This window comes from Euwallacea similis, chromosome 20 (assembly GCF_039881205.1).
Source record: "Euwallacea similis isolate ESF13 chromosome 20, ESF131.1, whole genome shotgun sequence".
In the NCBI taxonomy this organism is placed as follows: domain Eukaryota; kingdom Metazoa; phylum Arthropoda; class Insecta; order Coleoptera; family Curculionidae; genus Euwallacea; species Euwallacea similis.
This window is the reverse complement of record NC_089628.1, coordinates 1,766,412-1,782,303: the sequence shown is the minus strand read 5'-3', so window position 1 is coordinate 1,782,303 and position 15,892 is coordinate 1,766,412. Positions and strand designations below refer to the sequence as shown.

Sequence of the window (15,892 nt, the reverse complement as noted above, 5' to 3'; positions counted from 1 at the left end):
GTGTTGTAAATAAAATCGGCATTAAGTTCGAAGCATGAAAGTTACGTAACTAAATATATTGTAATAACTTTGGCCTCAGACAATGGGAGAGTTACTAAAGTGAAGTGTCATGGCTCTCCGAGGGAATTAGATCCGGAGCGATCTTGTCGAGATGATAAGAAAGTAATATGGGATTTAAATGAGGGCTTTTGTTGGGGATAGATTGAATGGGACTTAAATGCATTATAAAGACAAGAAATAATACGTATAGCTATTACTTTGTACTTCACTCCTCTGTTAGAATTAGGAGTTTTTCTTAGGGCGGCTAGAATTGGTAGAGCTCAGAGTTTCGTAGCGTCAGATGGAGAGAGGAGCTCACTCATCAATAAAAATGCGCATACAAAAGCTGTTATGTTTTAGTTTAAATGTGAATTTCCATTTCAATTTATTTCGCAGAAAATCAATACTTTCAATTTTACAGTAGAAGACTGGATTTTTTTCTGAGTTTTCAGTTTCTTTTCCTGTTCACTAGATATCTAGTACCCTAGATCATGACTTGTGAATATTCATTAAATAAAAGTATCTGCAGCATCAATACAAAACTTTGCTCACCCAGGACAGTGCACTACTGACAAAAACCCAAACACACATTAATTATAGAACCAATTGGATAAGTAATAAATCTCGTTTTCAACAAGCCCGTAAACTACAACAAGATAATTTCTTTAAATTACCAACGTACACCATTTAACCTGCTTATTATCGATAATGCCATGCTCGATGGTATCTCCGCAAAGATTAATGGTTCGCTTTCAGAAGGCCAGAGTGTGTTTTGATAATTGTAGATACACCACTCGTGAAACCCTCTTAAAAATGTGAACGTTTCAAAGCATCCGGGCTCGAAAGCCACGGAAAAAGAATAAAACCACTATGAAAACTCTATCTGCGACTCACAAACACACTTATAAACCCGTATTTTCCTCGCCTTATTTCCCCGTTAGTGCTTTCCCGCGCAAAACTTGAATGGAAATTATAATTGCGGATCCTAATAACGGCGCATAAAAGAAAATTATTTTTCCAGGCCGCATATGAAAAGAAAATTCTGCACGAGAAAAAATTGTTAAGCTGTAGCAGAAAGACTAATGACATTACCAAGCCCATATACCGATACTCCTGAAAGAGTAATACCTGTTAATAGAGGAGGCTCATTAATATCTCAGTGTTTTGCTTAAAGACTGTTTGGCCCATTAGGATTAACCATCAGGTTTCCAGATAATTAATTCCCACCCATTCTGCCCGGGCAATTGACTGGCTCAAGCTCAATCAGGCTGAATTATAGATTTGTATTCACGATTGAACTTGAGCCCGCTTAAACATAGATATACCAATGGTTGACATCTTGTCTCCCAGACACAAGTCCACCTCTATACGTACATAAATCATAACATTATCTATACGGATACGTCTATCTGTTCGAAATTTATGAGAGGTTTGCTCATTGCTATATTGTGTAGTGGATTACTCGACAGTCAATTGCCTTATATTTTTTAGGAAGAATAGGTTAAGATTGGGGGTAAGACTGTTGTGGATTTGGTGGAGAGTTATCGTGGCAAATGCAAGAGTGATAGACAAAAAGATATTGCGAGTGGAAGAACTAAAAACTCCTGCCCCGTTTTCGAATCGCTCTGAATAGACATAAAATGACGCTATTTTATCACAGTTATTCATTTATATCTAGCATTTATTCCTTCGTTAAGAATTCAAAGTGCCTTTGCTCTCTTTTTGGTTTCAAAGTTGCTGCTAATTTTTTAGCGCAAAAATGGAGGAATCTAGAACAGCTCAATATAGATGTGTCTGGACTCGACTTTGCAAAATGAAGTTTAGAAATATTCATATTGAATGGCCGTTGATGGTGCTCACGTTATATGTCCGTACATAATCAGGTATTTAGGCAAAATTACATTTTCGCATCAATCTGTCCTACTTCGTAAAATTGCAAGAAAAATGTTTATGTGGGGTTTATTAACCGAGATCGATGTGAATTCCCCCAGAAAAAGTTATGATAAAAGCCTTTTCTCAGACTTTCGTTATTTGTACATTTGTCTTTGTTTAGGTGAATAATTTCATGATAAATTATGATTTTAATAGATTATGTTTTTTAATTCTTTGAAAAATTTTCTCATCATTGTTTCTTAAGCTCGTGTTAGATAGTAAAATTACTTGAACAAATTATTCATCTTTTTTTTAAATATGTACATCAAATTTTCAGGGTTGCAAAAGAACTATGAATAACATTCTTACAAAAATTGATCACGCAAATTAATTATCTTTCACTGTATAAAACGTTTGGCGCTAATGCATTCTCTCAGAACCCTCAGGACCAAATTTTTCTTCGTAAGACATCCCCCCTGTTCCATTTTCAGTTACCCATTGTTTCGTAGATAATTAAAGCCACCTGTTTCAAAATTAATTAATTATTTTATTTTTCTGAACAAATTTCTACTTTGTAATTTTAATTTTAAATATTTGAGGTCCAGGTCGTCCCCAGCACCGGAAATGAAACCGGATTTTTTTGCATCTACATAATTTGCTATGTTTTTAATATCTTGATTTTTTAATATTCATTAAATAGACTGTTTTTTTCAATATCCAATTTTTTACATTTTGAGATATTTAAAATTCTCTGTGTATTCACATATGTGTTTAATTATCCCTACTAAACAGATCAATGTTTGTTCAAGTTCTTGGATTTCCTTTTACGAGATTTTCACTTTTTCTAGAGACACAAATTCCAGAATTTCTGATTTGTAAAATTCAAAACTTTCAAAATCCAATTACCTGTCCTACTTTCTCTTTGGAGATTCAAAGAAAACCAAATTCTAAAAGATCGCCTCAGTATTTATGGGTTTTAGTTCTTCGGAATTATTCTCATTATATCTGGGATCTTCCCAACCTTTTCAATTAAATCCAAATTAATACTTCTACATATAGTCCGTTTTTATCGATAACATTAATAGACGGATATCAATCCGGCGAGTGAGAGAATAATGGAGAAAACCGTCCGAAAAGCTAATACCATTAAGCCGAAAAAAATTGAATAAAAACCGAGAAATATGACGAGAGCCCCCTCGAGAACGAACCGGGCAAATTCGGTGTAGTCGAGAGCTCCCTTTCAAGAAAAGAACACGAGTTTACTCTAAAAAGGCCCGGAAATGCGATAGAAAGAGGCCCTCCTCTCTAAAAAACGTTTGAATTATATTGGAGCCGATTGAGTCTTATAGTGGAGAACGTCTGGGGAGTTATATGTTAATAAGCTTTGATGGACGCTTTTCGGAGCTCGATTTTTAAAAGGGCATTCAAGAATGGAAATCTTTTTTTGAAGTGATGGATCGAGTTATTTGTAGATTAAAGGATATACATTTTTATACGCAACTTGCTTCAATATCGAGAGCACATCAACATGTTATTCAGACCTACAGAATTTAACATTTATGCTCGGAAATTCTGTGTATGATAAACTTTCTCAAAAATCAATTTACATTAGGGCTGCTTTATCATTCCCAAACCCATATACCCCATACTGTGATAAATATTAAAATTTCCACTCACAGGAAACCGGAGTACTCCTCTGGGAGGGTATAAAGTTGCATTTTCTGTATCGGAAGCTCGTCCTGAATGCTTTTAAAAATATGACGATAAAATTAATTCCTTTAAAGGGCCGACGTATCCTTTTCGATATCATTTTAAGGGCCTCGAACGCTAAAAATTGAAAGGAAACTCCGAAATTATCTCGCTCCTTGACAACCTTTTCAGAGGGGTATCGCCATATTTATGCCCAAAAAAACCCCCGGCAACTTTTTTTACTGATGAAATTTTATATGTCCGCTTAATCGAAAATTTGTTCGTTTCCAAACCAATTAGCACAGTGAAACAGGAAGGTTTTGCATGTAAATTCCTCGGAGCTGCTAAAGTTCCTTTTGAGCCATAATCACCTCATAAATTGTGAAACGACAAAGGAATAAAACAAAGAACGGCAACAGTTGTAAACAGCATTAAATGTTTTTGTTCCAGGGGCATTAATCATAAAAGAAGTTGGGCGCGAGTTGCTCTCAGGACTCCGTTTATACCTTTTTTAAGACCGTTTTACGGTGCTTGGATCTCCAGAGGCATTAGAAATTACGAGTAATTTGATATCAGTGTGGTGGCCCGTGAAACTCAAAATATTTTCCTAAACGCGCTTCTTTATAAACAGGAGCAGGAAAAATGCCGTTCCAATTAAAACGAAAATAGTGCCTGCTTGAATGGCAAGCAAGATGGAGGCGTACGTTGTTTGTACTTCACTTAAAAGTCCAATAAAACCCGTGCTTTCCTGTCAATAAAATCAATTTTACGAGTCCATTGCTTCCGCTGTCCTACACAGTTTCAATATGCACTATTCATCTTGAGCCCGTCAAAGTCAGAAGTGGCAACTAATCTTCGCAAAGAGTTGAAGCCACGCATCACTCGGGCAGGCTTTATTCAAAACTCAATTTTATCCCCAAAAGTCGGGGGGAACTTGCACCGTAAAAAAGATAAAACCGATAAAACTTAAAACGGGCCAAAAGTTTCCAAACCCCATCGAAAGTTTCTCGAAGCGCAACAAGACTTTTATCTTGCGCTCGCCACATTATGCTGATTTTTCCGTCTCGGATTTTCAAAAGGTCGATTCCTGTGCACGTATGTAGAACACATATCGATCTCTTCTTATCAAATTTTACTACTTTTGAACATCCACTGGAATTTGAAACTTGAGACATTTTTAATTTCCCTTTTCGGACGCGACTTCCGAAACGTTTATTTGGCATTTGGGGGGCTGGAACACAAATTAGCTCTGAAGTCGCATTCACACACAAATTCATCCAAAAACGAAAAGCAGAAGTTTAAATTACGACGTCTCCTCGACGGAAATCAAATTTAATCGAACTTGCAACCCCCTGGATTTCTACAAACGTCAATGGGGTTGACTAATTGGAATTACTAATAAAAGTCTTTGAGCCCAGGTCGAATAACCGTCATGTTCAAAGTCGGAAGAACCTACTGGCTCGCAAATTTTCCATTTTCGTTTCCCATATTCAGGGTTATTATACTAAAGCTGAACGGTTTAATTTAGTACTACACATATCGGCAAAAAGTGGGTCCCATATTTCATCGAGACATATTGGAGGCAGCAGTTTAAATCGAAAGGCGTTCATTTGGCGCTTTGATAGGAATCTCATTCGAAGAAACGCTAATTTAAATTATTACTGTAATTCGAAAAGTTATGGCCCCAGTCAGGGGCGGTACAAAACTGGAAAATTTCGTTTTCAAACCGCGTCCTTAACGGCAACATACAAATGATGTTGATTACTGCGAGACAAAATGGAGGTTTTCAAGTTCTAAACGGTTTTAGGATCGCGACCGCAAACCCTGATGGTCAAGAACGCGAAAATTTCATGAAGATTACTTATTACACTTGCAAGCAAAACGCACAAAAACACATGTAAAACTGGTAAAATCATTGGGTTAAAGTATGTTAAAAAAAAATAGAGAAATCTGGATTTAATGTTAAGTGACCTTGATAGTAGACAATCTCGAAAGACGAGGTAATTCTTAAGGGTGTTCAAGGTGTCTCACAAAAACAAATAAAGTTGGACCTGCACATTAAAATCTCGTGTTTTTATATCAACTGTGCTCTCAACGCTTGTTGTGGCTTTTTTTTAATATATAAAATATAGGATCTTTTAAGTAACAGCCATGTATTTAGGTTAATATTGTTAAAAATTGTTGAGGCTATTTCTGGATAATACAAATATTTACATAAACGTTTCAGAAGGGAACAAGAAATATCAGGTCAGGGTCAGGTGAACACAATATAAAGAATCGGTTTACCATCATATTAGGAAAAAATTTAGAAAAAGTAATACTAAGTATACATGTACAACGTTATTTTTTATTGATGTTTGACAAAAAGGACTTGACTTTTTAAAAAAAAATTAATAATAAAAATGGACAAGAACCGATTCTGCAAGGCAACAAATCTTAATGCCTGATTTTCTGAAATTTGCAAGGATTCCTCAAATATCAGATAGCAATAAAGGTGACTTCAATGTATTAGATTCGGATCGTAACAATGGATGTCAAGTAATAAGACTCACCGCTTTTTCCATTATATGAAATAAATTTGGCTTTTCTAAGCCAGATCCTCGTATACTTTGACGTTTCTATTATTGTCTCTAAATTAACTTGTTTTTATTTAAAAACTTTATTATCTGTCTTGATGATTGTTCTAACTGGTATTTGTTAGTGTTGCGTTATTTTTATATGTCCGAGGTTGACCTCTTGTTCATGCATGGGTAACCGAGTGTAATCCATGCTTACTAAACAAAAAGCCAAACATCGGTTTTTACTAAGTAAAATACATGCAATTTCTTTGATTTTACGCTTCTTTGATAATGGCTCCTTGGTAACCATGCAAATATTTACTTTTGTGACCATAATCAAAGGCATAGATTTAACCCACGAAATTATTCTTTATTAATGCAGCTTTGGAGTTTTTTAATTTTTTTTTTAAATTTAGAGGTGTCGCCAATGTCAAATTTCTGACATTATCAAAAAATTTTATGTATTTTAGTACTTAGTGTATTTTAGTTTCATGTATTTTGTAGGTGTTCCTTTTGGTTTTCTGGTTTTTGTTTCAGGTTTTGAACATACTGTTTTCTGTTCTAAAAACTATTCTAACATTGCATTCATTACCTAATCGGTTGATTTGGTGTAGTACATCTGCTACATATGGTACAAAAGCGTTTGTAACAGGTCCATTTTAATTCCGCCTCAGTATAAGCTGTTGGAAATTGTGAGAGCATTTGTCGATAAAATTGTCAGAATAATTGTTTTCACATAAAACATTTTCTTTGTATGTTTTTTCCAAATTAAAGTTTTGTTCATTGCATATTAATTTTGCCCACTCATATAGACATTCTGCAATTCCCTTTTTTTCCATGATTGTTATGATTCAAGTCATTCATGAATGAGCTGTGTGAGTTGGTTTCCGGTGAACACTTGTTTGGATCCTTTGTAAATATTTTTCAATCAAAATGTCATACAGCGTCATTTTTATTTATATTTAGAACTCAAATGATCGATAAAATTATGACACACAAGATTATTGTCATACTCGTATATTGGAACATCAGGACAAACGTAAATTAATAAAAGTTGTGAAATCATAAGTATAATGTCATGTTTATGATTCAAAATTTGCCATGGATAAACTACCAAGTATGAGAGACGAGGAGGTCTACTGACTTGCCAGACTTTTACTGACAATACTCAATTTGATTAAAATTATTTTGGGCAATGAGCAATTGGTTACTTATGCTTACCCAGGAGGTCAACGTTGGACACATAAAAAGATCCTAATCACTAACAAATGCTACTTTGAATAATCATCAACCCAGATAATTAAGTATTAAAAAACAGATTCGATTAGGTAAAATGACGAACTTAGTGCCTCAAATCAACCTTCTGGAATAATGATTCATGACAAAAACTGTCATTTTTCAGCGTTTGAAACGAGGAATTTTTATAATGTTTCACATATTTTACAACTTCACGATCCATACGTTTTTTACAAAGTTCTGTTGATTTTCGTTTTTATAAAAAATTTCCCAGGTTTTGAAGACGGTAACAAATTTGTCGCCGAAACGTTAACAAGGGTGTTCATCCGAGCTCTTGGCAAAGGGTGAAAGTTATTCTCAGTTAATTTTAACTGAGAATGGGGTGCAATTCCACCGCTCCATCACTCCTTGCTTGCGTGAGAGTTATTCGCATACAAAATTAAAGAAAAAAAAGATATCATACGGTGTTTGTACATGCACTTTTTAACACGACCGAGTGTAATTACCGATTAATTCATGTTTGTTTAAATAAAAGCAATTATCTGTGCATCCCATCTAATCTGTCTATCTACGCTGATAAGACGTTTTGTGCGGACAATGAGCTCAGAAGTAGCAATATATTTGTTCGATGCGTCATGCAACACCCTGTATAACTAGAGGAACATCAGAAATACACAAAATTTCAAGATCTTAATAAATAATTAAAATCTTACCTTAAAAATCTAACCAAAATGATCTCATGTCACAAATCATGAAAGTAAATAATTGTGTTTTAATGAAGAATCAATTATTGCGCTTGAGGTCTGCTCGAGATAAAAAAAAACATCTTTGTTGCGAGCCTTACGGCCCAATTAAGCACAAAAATTACAGGGAAAATCTTCAACTCAGCTCCGCTCGAATCTCTAATTATTCTAAACCTGTAACTTAAAATTCTGAATCTAATTTAAAACCCGGAAACAACCCGCCATACCTGTTCTCAAAGCTCACTATATCCTCCCACCGTCCCACTTTTGAACAACCACCGCAAATCAGTCACAAAATCCCCGTCCGACTTTCGCACCAATGAAGTACGCGCGGTACCGTCAAAAACCCAATCCGGGTACCACAGAAAGCGTAATCGCGCTCCGTCAAATCGCTCCCTCCGCTTACGCCACGATTCGCTATCAGCAAGGCCGCGACTGAGAGAACCTCCGAGATCCAGCAGCCCTCGCTCGCGAATCCTCTTTCCCTCTCCCTCGTTCCGCGCTTTCTGTCCTCCTTCCGCGCACGGGGTGCAATGGGGGTTGCGCGCGGCCAATTTTACGCAATCATAATAAATATGTTTGGGTGGGCGGTTTGGTGCCGGCCGGGTGGGGGTTAGGTGTAACAAGTGAGCTCTCCTTGGATTTTGTCTAGTCTCGAAAAACCCTTATTTTGACTTTATTCGACATTATATTCAGACGTTTTTTGAGTATGGGAACACACCGCCTAAGGGAGACTTACATTTTTTATGCACCTACGTGGGTTTTATACAAAGAACTGAATTTCGCAATATCTTGAGCCCCGCAACTAATGGAGATAAAACATTAAACTCCGCATACGCGGTAGTCATTTGATATATGTGGAGCTTTATTCCAAATGGACCAATATGTGGGAACCATTAACGATTTATAGCAATACGGCCTCAGATAATGGAACAATTTGCTAATATTGTTGCAAAAAGCCAGATGCATGCGGTTTGCACATCTCTCATATTGCACGGCGGTCATTAATCAACAATTTACAGTCAACAATGGGGATGCTCTGAATAAACGCCAGTCGGGCATCGATCAGCATCAAGGCACGAGAACCACCCTTAAGTGGTGCACCAAACCAATCGATCTCCACACACGTTTAAAAGTTACACAAGTTTAAATGAATTGATGGGAAAAAGTTTCGGGCCAATTCTCGCAAGAATAACAGTCATTCGACGGAAGTTTTTCTTTTTTCAAGTCACTCGAGGGGGCACGATGGGGGCGAGCAAAAGCCCTTTTAGACTTTTTGAATAACCTGTCTTGATGGATTGACTCCACGTCATTTTATGAACTTTTAAGCGCCTTAATGGCCAAAGTAAACCACAACATTTCCAAAAGTCGCTCCCCAATAATTCTAATTTCTAAGTGTGCAACATGCCACCCTTAAATTTGAAGAATTCGATTTCCTGGACGAATTCTCATATGAATAAAATAAAAGGTTCCGTTGAGTTCGATCAAATATCTTATGCAGACTCAGTAGTATTAAACTCTAAACTTAGATAAAAATGATCCTCAACATATTACAGGGTATCCGTTTCTGGAGTTCAACCACGAGGATCCCGGTAACCATACAAAGTACGAGGTCGGTTAAATTGGGGTAAAGCTATGTAATTTGGAGTTCGAGGATATGCCGTTTCGAAATTTGAGAAATTGCCATGACTGTCGCAGGTACTCAAAAAAAAATGTAATTCCGGAGAATTTCTCAGCTTTATCGTTGTTCTCCTACAACGTGGCGATATCACGATTCAAATCCGACGTTTCGATTTTTGGCCGCCATCATCAACCTATTTTTTCTTGTAAGCGCTAGCTGGAATTTTCACGTTTTTCAATTAATTTTTTTCCTCCCTGCGACCTCTCACACTCAACCGACTTCGTATCCCTTATAGTCACTGAGACCCTCATGATTGAAATCCACCAACGCACGCCCTGTAACGGAACATAGAAATTCATAGGAAAATATGATGGTTTTATGGAACTCGCTGTATTTAATTTAATTATAGACTCAACCAAGAGAAACAAGAGACAATACTTCATGGTGATTTGACCGTTTTTATTTTCTCGTCTCCTGAGCCACGATTTCGCCTGTTTCAAATGGCAAAACGGCATTAATGCCTGTCTGCACAAAGGCTATAATATCCCCTGAAAATGGCACGAAATTATCATAGATTGCCCACTTAACATTACATTTAACTGCAAAACTCCTAAGCCGAAATCACTAATAGATTTTCCCGAAGGTGTTTAAACCTATTTTCGAGCAGTAATATCTGAATTTCCATTACTCCATCCAGACAGACTGAATAGCATCAGCTGTGTGAATTAGTTGGAATGGCGTCAAATGCCGTTAAAATGTTTGGAAACTGAGACAAGGGATTACCAATTTAAATTCCCGATTCGGTGTATGAAATACTTACTTAAGCGTTGCTGAGATTGCTAACTTTTAGGCTCCATTGTGCTCTCTCGCTGAGTCTGAACAAACCTCATTAAGCTAAAAACGTCTGAGCAAATGTGATGCATATTTCGTTACAACGCAGCAATAACAAGAAGAGTTTTAAAGTTACAGGCAAAGCAAATTTGCACAAGGGGAAACCGTAAGGTAGATGCTGCTCCATGTAACACAAAACGTGTACTTAAATATCCAACTGAAACTTTTCTGGCTGGGACTTATAGCACAGAAAGTTTCAGTTTGACTTCAGATACTGACGTTGAGGAGACAGCTCTTTATTTGCTTTTCTGCTGCGTAGAAGTCGCTGGATTCTTATTTGAGTAAATGATTGTTAAATAAAGGGCGCTCTAGTCTTAAAGATTTTATCCTTTTTGATTTTTGGAAATGACGCGTCAAGCTCCAGCAGGGGTTGTTGTCGCTGCGGCGGAATTACACACTATTCTCGGTCAAAATACGTCAATGTCGTTGTCATGTCATGTCATCGTTCCAAAAAAAAAACAGAAGGATTTTGAGAAAAAAAACAAAAATTTTTGGAATTTTTTTTGGAATGGTGATATGCCAAAGACGTGTCGTGACAGGAGTCATGTCAAAGAAACTGTCATCCCTCTACAATTAAAAATAGGAGTTTCGTCTGTCGCACAATTTAAATATCCATCGTCCGCTTCAGTTCCCCGTTTATTTTCGCTTTTTCTACTCTTTTTTCCTAATTTCTGAAAACGGTGACAGGCTTGTCACGGAAACGTTAACATGGGTACTCGTCCGAGCCTTTATTAAAGGGCGAATGCGTAGGTGGTGGAATTAGCGTGTGTAGGGTAATGAAACCCCTCATCTCATCCAAGAAAAAGCCGACGTTTCGGCTACAAAGAACGCTGATGCTTCAACAGTGCCAAAATCAGACTCATCAGACGTAAGATTTGCAGTAGCAAACTTACCACGCATAAACATAGTTAAAAATTCTAGTACAATAATAATATGCACCCACAATAAGAAACACAACCAAAAAGAAGGTACATCCGACGAAAAATCAAACGTGAGGACGGAGAGGTGGAAAATTTTGCAGGAGAGTGCCACGTTTGTTCCCCATCTGGAGCACTTTGAGAAAGAAACGAACAGCGGAAAAGCCATGCAACACACAAATTAAAGGTTAATTAATGTAATTTACAAAGGGTTAGGGAGCACGAAGTATACATTTTAAATCTGGTCGCTTTAATTAGTGACTAAATTTAATTCAAAAATCAAACAAAAGCACAGAAATTTAATTTTTTTAATTACATCGTTCAAATGATGTCCTGCACGCTGCTGGCACTCTTGAAATCTAATACAAAAGTTTTGTTTGCAATTGGGCATTGCGTTAAGCTCCATCCGAATAATATGTTTCAACTTTCTAAAATTGTTATTAGACTCGGAACTGGATCCCCTGGATTTAAATGAAAGTGTCGAGAAAATGGACGCTGATGGGCGATTCCGATAGAATTGTTATTCCTCAAATAAATTTCAACGGTAAAAGAACGTTGAATATTTGATCATCTCTCCATATTCGCAACTAAACTAGCATTCCTCGCAATCGCTTTGCCAAGAATTTGTGTCTCGTTATGTTACGAAAGGAAATACAATAAATCAGAAAATGGATATTTCGTTTTGTGCAAAATCGTATTTTCGAAATAAAATACGTGATTAAAATTACGTCACAAAAAAGTGAACCATCCTGTATTGTTAAAGCATCAAAAATGCAAAGCTATTTTCTGCTGTTATTCGTTTCATTCTGAATTTTCCTGGATTTCAAAGCTTCATAAATTCCGAATAGTTTCAAACTGTATGGAAATTGCCGCGCAAAATAGTGGAAACAAAAACGCTTTTCCAGTAAAGTTCATAGAACGCCATTTTCTAAATATCCAGAATTGTTAATTTATAAATTTTTGTATTCAAAAGTTGACGGTATTCGTGTACCCCAGTGCTTATTTGTTTCTCTGGTAGAACATTTTTAAGCTCAATAATGGTGATGGAACAAACGTATATTCCCCCGGTAAATGTTCCTCATCCTTTTCTTCCTGACAAATGATAAGTGTTGTGTTGCTCTATTAATAATTAAATCCACAGTTAAATATATAGTCGAGCTGACGCTTATCTTAGACATTTATTAGGGTAGATTTATGAATTCGGGGCTGAAACAGGTCTAAATATTAAAGCTGTTTTTAGCTTGATTAAAACTCCGCGTCTAGCTTTGAAATGACATTTCTAGTTAATATTACTTTTCTATAACATAAAATAACGTATAAAACCTCAAAAAGGAAGCTTAATTAAAAAGGGTGTAATGTACATTCGCCGAAGTTTCCATTAGATACATAGGTGTAACAGACTCGAAATTTCTATTTGTATTAGTTTATTTAGGAACTGTGGGTTCGGATTTAATACTTAACCGCCTACATGATGAATCAACACCAGGAAAGAAAGATTAAATGTGTGGAAACTCTGAATCCGAAGGTCCGGAAAGGGGATTCGGGATGACACCAAGAGAAACAAGTTTGATTAAATGAAATAAAAGTTGTGAATTTTTAGAAGCTGAAAAAAACAACGAAATCCGGAATAAAATTTTTGGTTTTTTAATCATTCAAAAAATAGATGATTTTTGGATGTTTTCATTTTTTTCCTCGTGTTAATATTAAGCTGCAGGGGAAATTTGATGAAACTTTGTCGTGCCATCTTTGAATATCTTCAATTTTTGTACCAGATGTTTCGTTTTCTATCAAGCATCATCAATTCGATTTTCCGAAACGCTCTTTTCATTTGGAATCAACACGGACCGATTTCCTTGGGCTTACATGGTGAGTTAAATTATTGAAATTCACTTCGCACTCTCTGAATTATGCGATTAATGCTGTTGCCATACTCGGAAGAAAGTTTGTGGCTTCTTCGGCTATTTGGCATGCAGCTACAGAGCTGCCCAATCGTTTTGGGTTTCTGAGATAGTCAGAAAAATAGACAATTTGCGGAAAATTGCTTTGCCAAACTCTGGTTAATAGTATCAACTCACTTTTTTTTTTAAACGGATTTTTTCTGTGCTTGAGCAGAGACTAATTTAATTTGCAGTCTATCCATTTATCACAAGTGTGCTATTCTGGATACTTCGTTATCGAAAACTCGATTATCGGTGTTTTTTTCTCTATGTCCGGCACGGTATTACGAGGTATGAGCGTGTAGTGTAATAATCAATTAGCAGGAATAACTACGTTCTTCTCGTTACCTGCAACTCTTAACACAGGATTGTAGATGGGATCCAAATTTTTTAAGCAATACTGATGATGGAATTTTCGGTAATTTATTCGAGTATCTGAATTTAATATTCCCTAAAATTCTAATGCATTGAAGCTCAATAATTTGAAATACGAAATTATTGAAATTACTCGAATATAATATTCGACTATTCGATTAATGTAGAAATCCATAAATGGATGCATATTGCAATGTTTATGAATTATTTACACCAAACGTTCAACGTTGTTAAAATTGTGTGAAGCCCTAGTCACTTAAATTAAATATAGAGGTGTAAATTCACTTGAGTATTTTACATCGAACGAACCGAACGCGCTGCGTGCGCACCGTTTAAATTTCGCAATGAATACGTCGCTGCGAACAGAACTGAGCGCGCCAAACTTTATACGAACGTTGTCGGTAAACGCACATGCTCAACGGGATTTCGTTGCTTCCTATCGCGCAATGAGTACGCGTGTCCGATACGGTTGTGCTTTTTTCCAAAAAAAAAGGAGAATGATGTGATATGATACCAGCAGAATGGGGCGAAAGTGGGTCAGATGTCTATTTTTACGACGTAAAAATTGAAAAGTTTGGCGCATTCAGTTCGTTTCAGAGCGATGTATTTATACCAAATTTAGGTGCGTGCACGGCGCGTTCGGTTCGTTCGGAGCAAAACGCTCAAGTGAATACGCACCTTTTTAGAGGGCTACTCAAGAACATTGTAATAGTGTGGAAAAAATATCGATTCATTGCCGCAATTTTCATGAACTTTAATTAAAATTTCACTTTTATGCGAAAAAAAACCAACTTTTTACAGTTCATAACTTCATAAAATACGACTCTCATTGAATTGCTGGTTGCCTGAACACATCCAATTCTGCCTTTTTTCGTTGAAATACGTGTGTGTGTAAACTTCCTGAAATCGGCCCTTTATCGAACAATAAAATAACACTTCCGTCCGTCAAATCGGGCGTCGAAATGGCGTCGCTTAAGCGTCGCAGACCCCAAAACGACCCCAAATACAAGCCAGCTAGGTGCACTCAGTTTAATCTCCTAAGCTTAATCTGTTTCGCAGCAAAACGGCCGGAAGTTAGCATCAACAAAACTGCATATTCATTGGACTAATGCATGCCGATTTAGCACATTTGCAAACTATCGATTGGGGGGATCAGGGCATGTTTGCACAGCTGGGGCTAGGTTCTCAAAAAATAGCACAGTTCTAAGGATAAAGTCAGACCTATTGGGGCAAACATTAATCGCCCCGTTTAATACACGTTAGTCCGGTATTGGATGGAGAAGCCCGAGGCCAGAAGGCTAGCAAGGATCGTATTAATCATATCTGAAAATCAATGTGGTCAAGAGCTGTGGGGATATTTATGGACAGTGAGCATTTCATTCCGCAAATGCTTATCCAGGAATTGCTATCGCGTTTGTACGGCTAATGGGAAACTTTAAAAATATCAATTTGCCTATTAATTTCTCTTTGTGTGGCAAAGTAGAAAATCGGCTGGTTCTGGCACAGTTTCCATTCAATGGAATCCATTACCTTTGATCTCGCGAGTTAACTGGATTTCAATGGAACGAAAATAATTTTCCAGAAGTTAGTTCTGATGATAAAAATCCATTTGTAGAAAGCAGGACCCGAATAAGCCGCAGTATGTTTCCATTTATATGAAACAGCCAATTGCAGCGAAACGCAATTACTCCTGTAAAATGTAGTGGAAACGGGAAAGGTACTACAAAAAACAGGATTCTTTTAGTTGAGATTTGCAATCTATTTTTTACTACATGTAATTTAACATCTAACTTCACACGAATTTATCATCATTAATATATTTCGGCCGACCGAAATGCAACTTTAATTGATTGTCTTTAAATCCATCAGCCACGGATAGGACACAGAAAAAAAAAACAGGCAAAGGGGCTTATATCACACCTCCCCTGACTCACTTGAAAGTGGAAAGACTTTTAATTAAAACCCTTCATTAAATCTCTGTAAATAGAATAGAATTCTAAGCTACTGTTGATAT

The 15,892-nt window shown here is 36.6% G+C and overlaps 1 protein-coding gene across 3 annotated transcripts in view; it reads right to left on the bottom strand.

Annotated features, from left to right (window-relative positions):
- LOC136415365 (discoidin domain-containing receptor 2-like) overlaps positions 1–8,571 on the bottom strand; it is a 119,246-nt gene extending 110,675 nt beyond the window's left edge. For all 3 annotated transcript variants that reach the window (XM_066399912.1, XM_066399914.1, XM_066399913.1), the window contains exon 1: positions 8,365–8,571. The gene's annotated coding sequence lies outside the window, so the exon portion shown is untranslated. The remainder of the gene's footprint in view (positions 1–8,364) is intronic.
- Between the last annotated feature and the right edge of the window lie 7,321 nt (positions 8,572–15,892).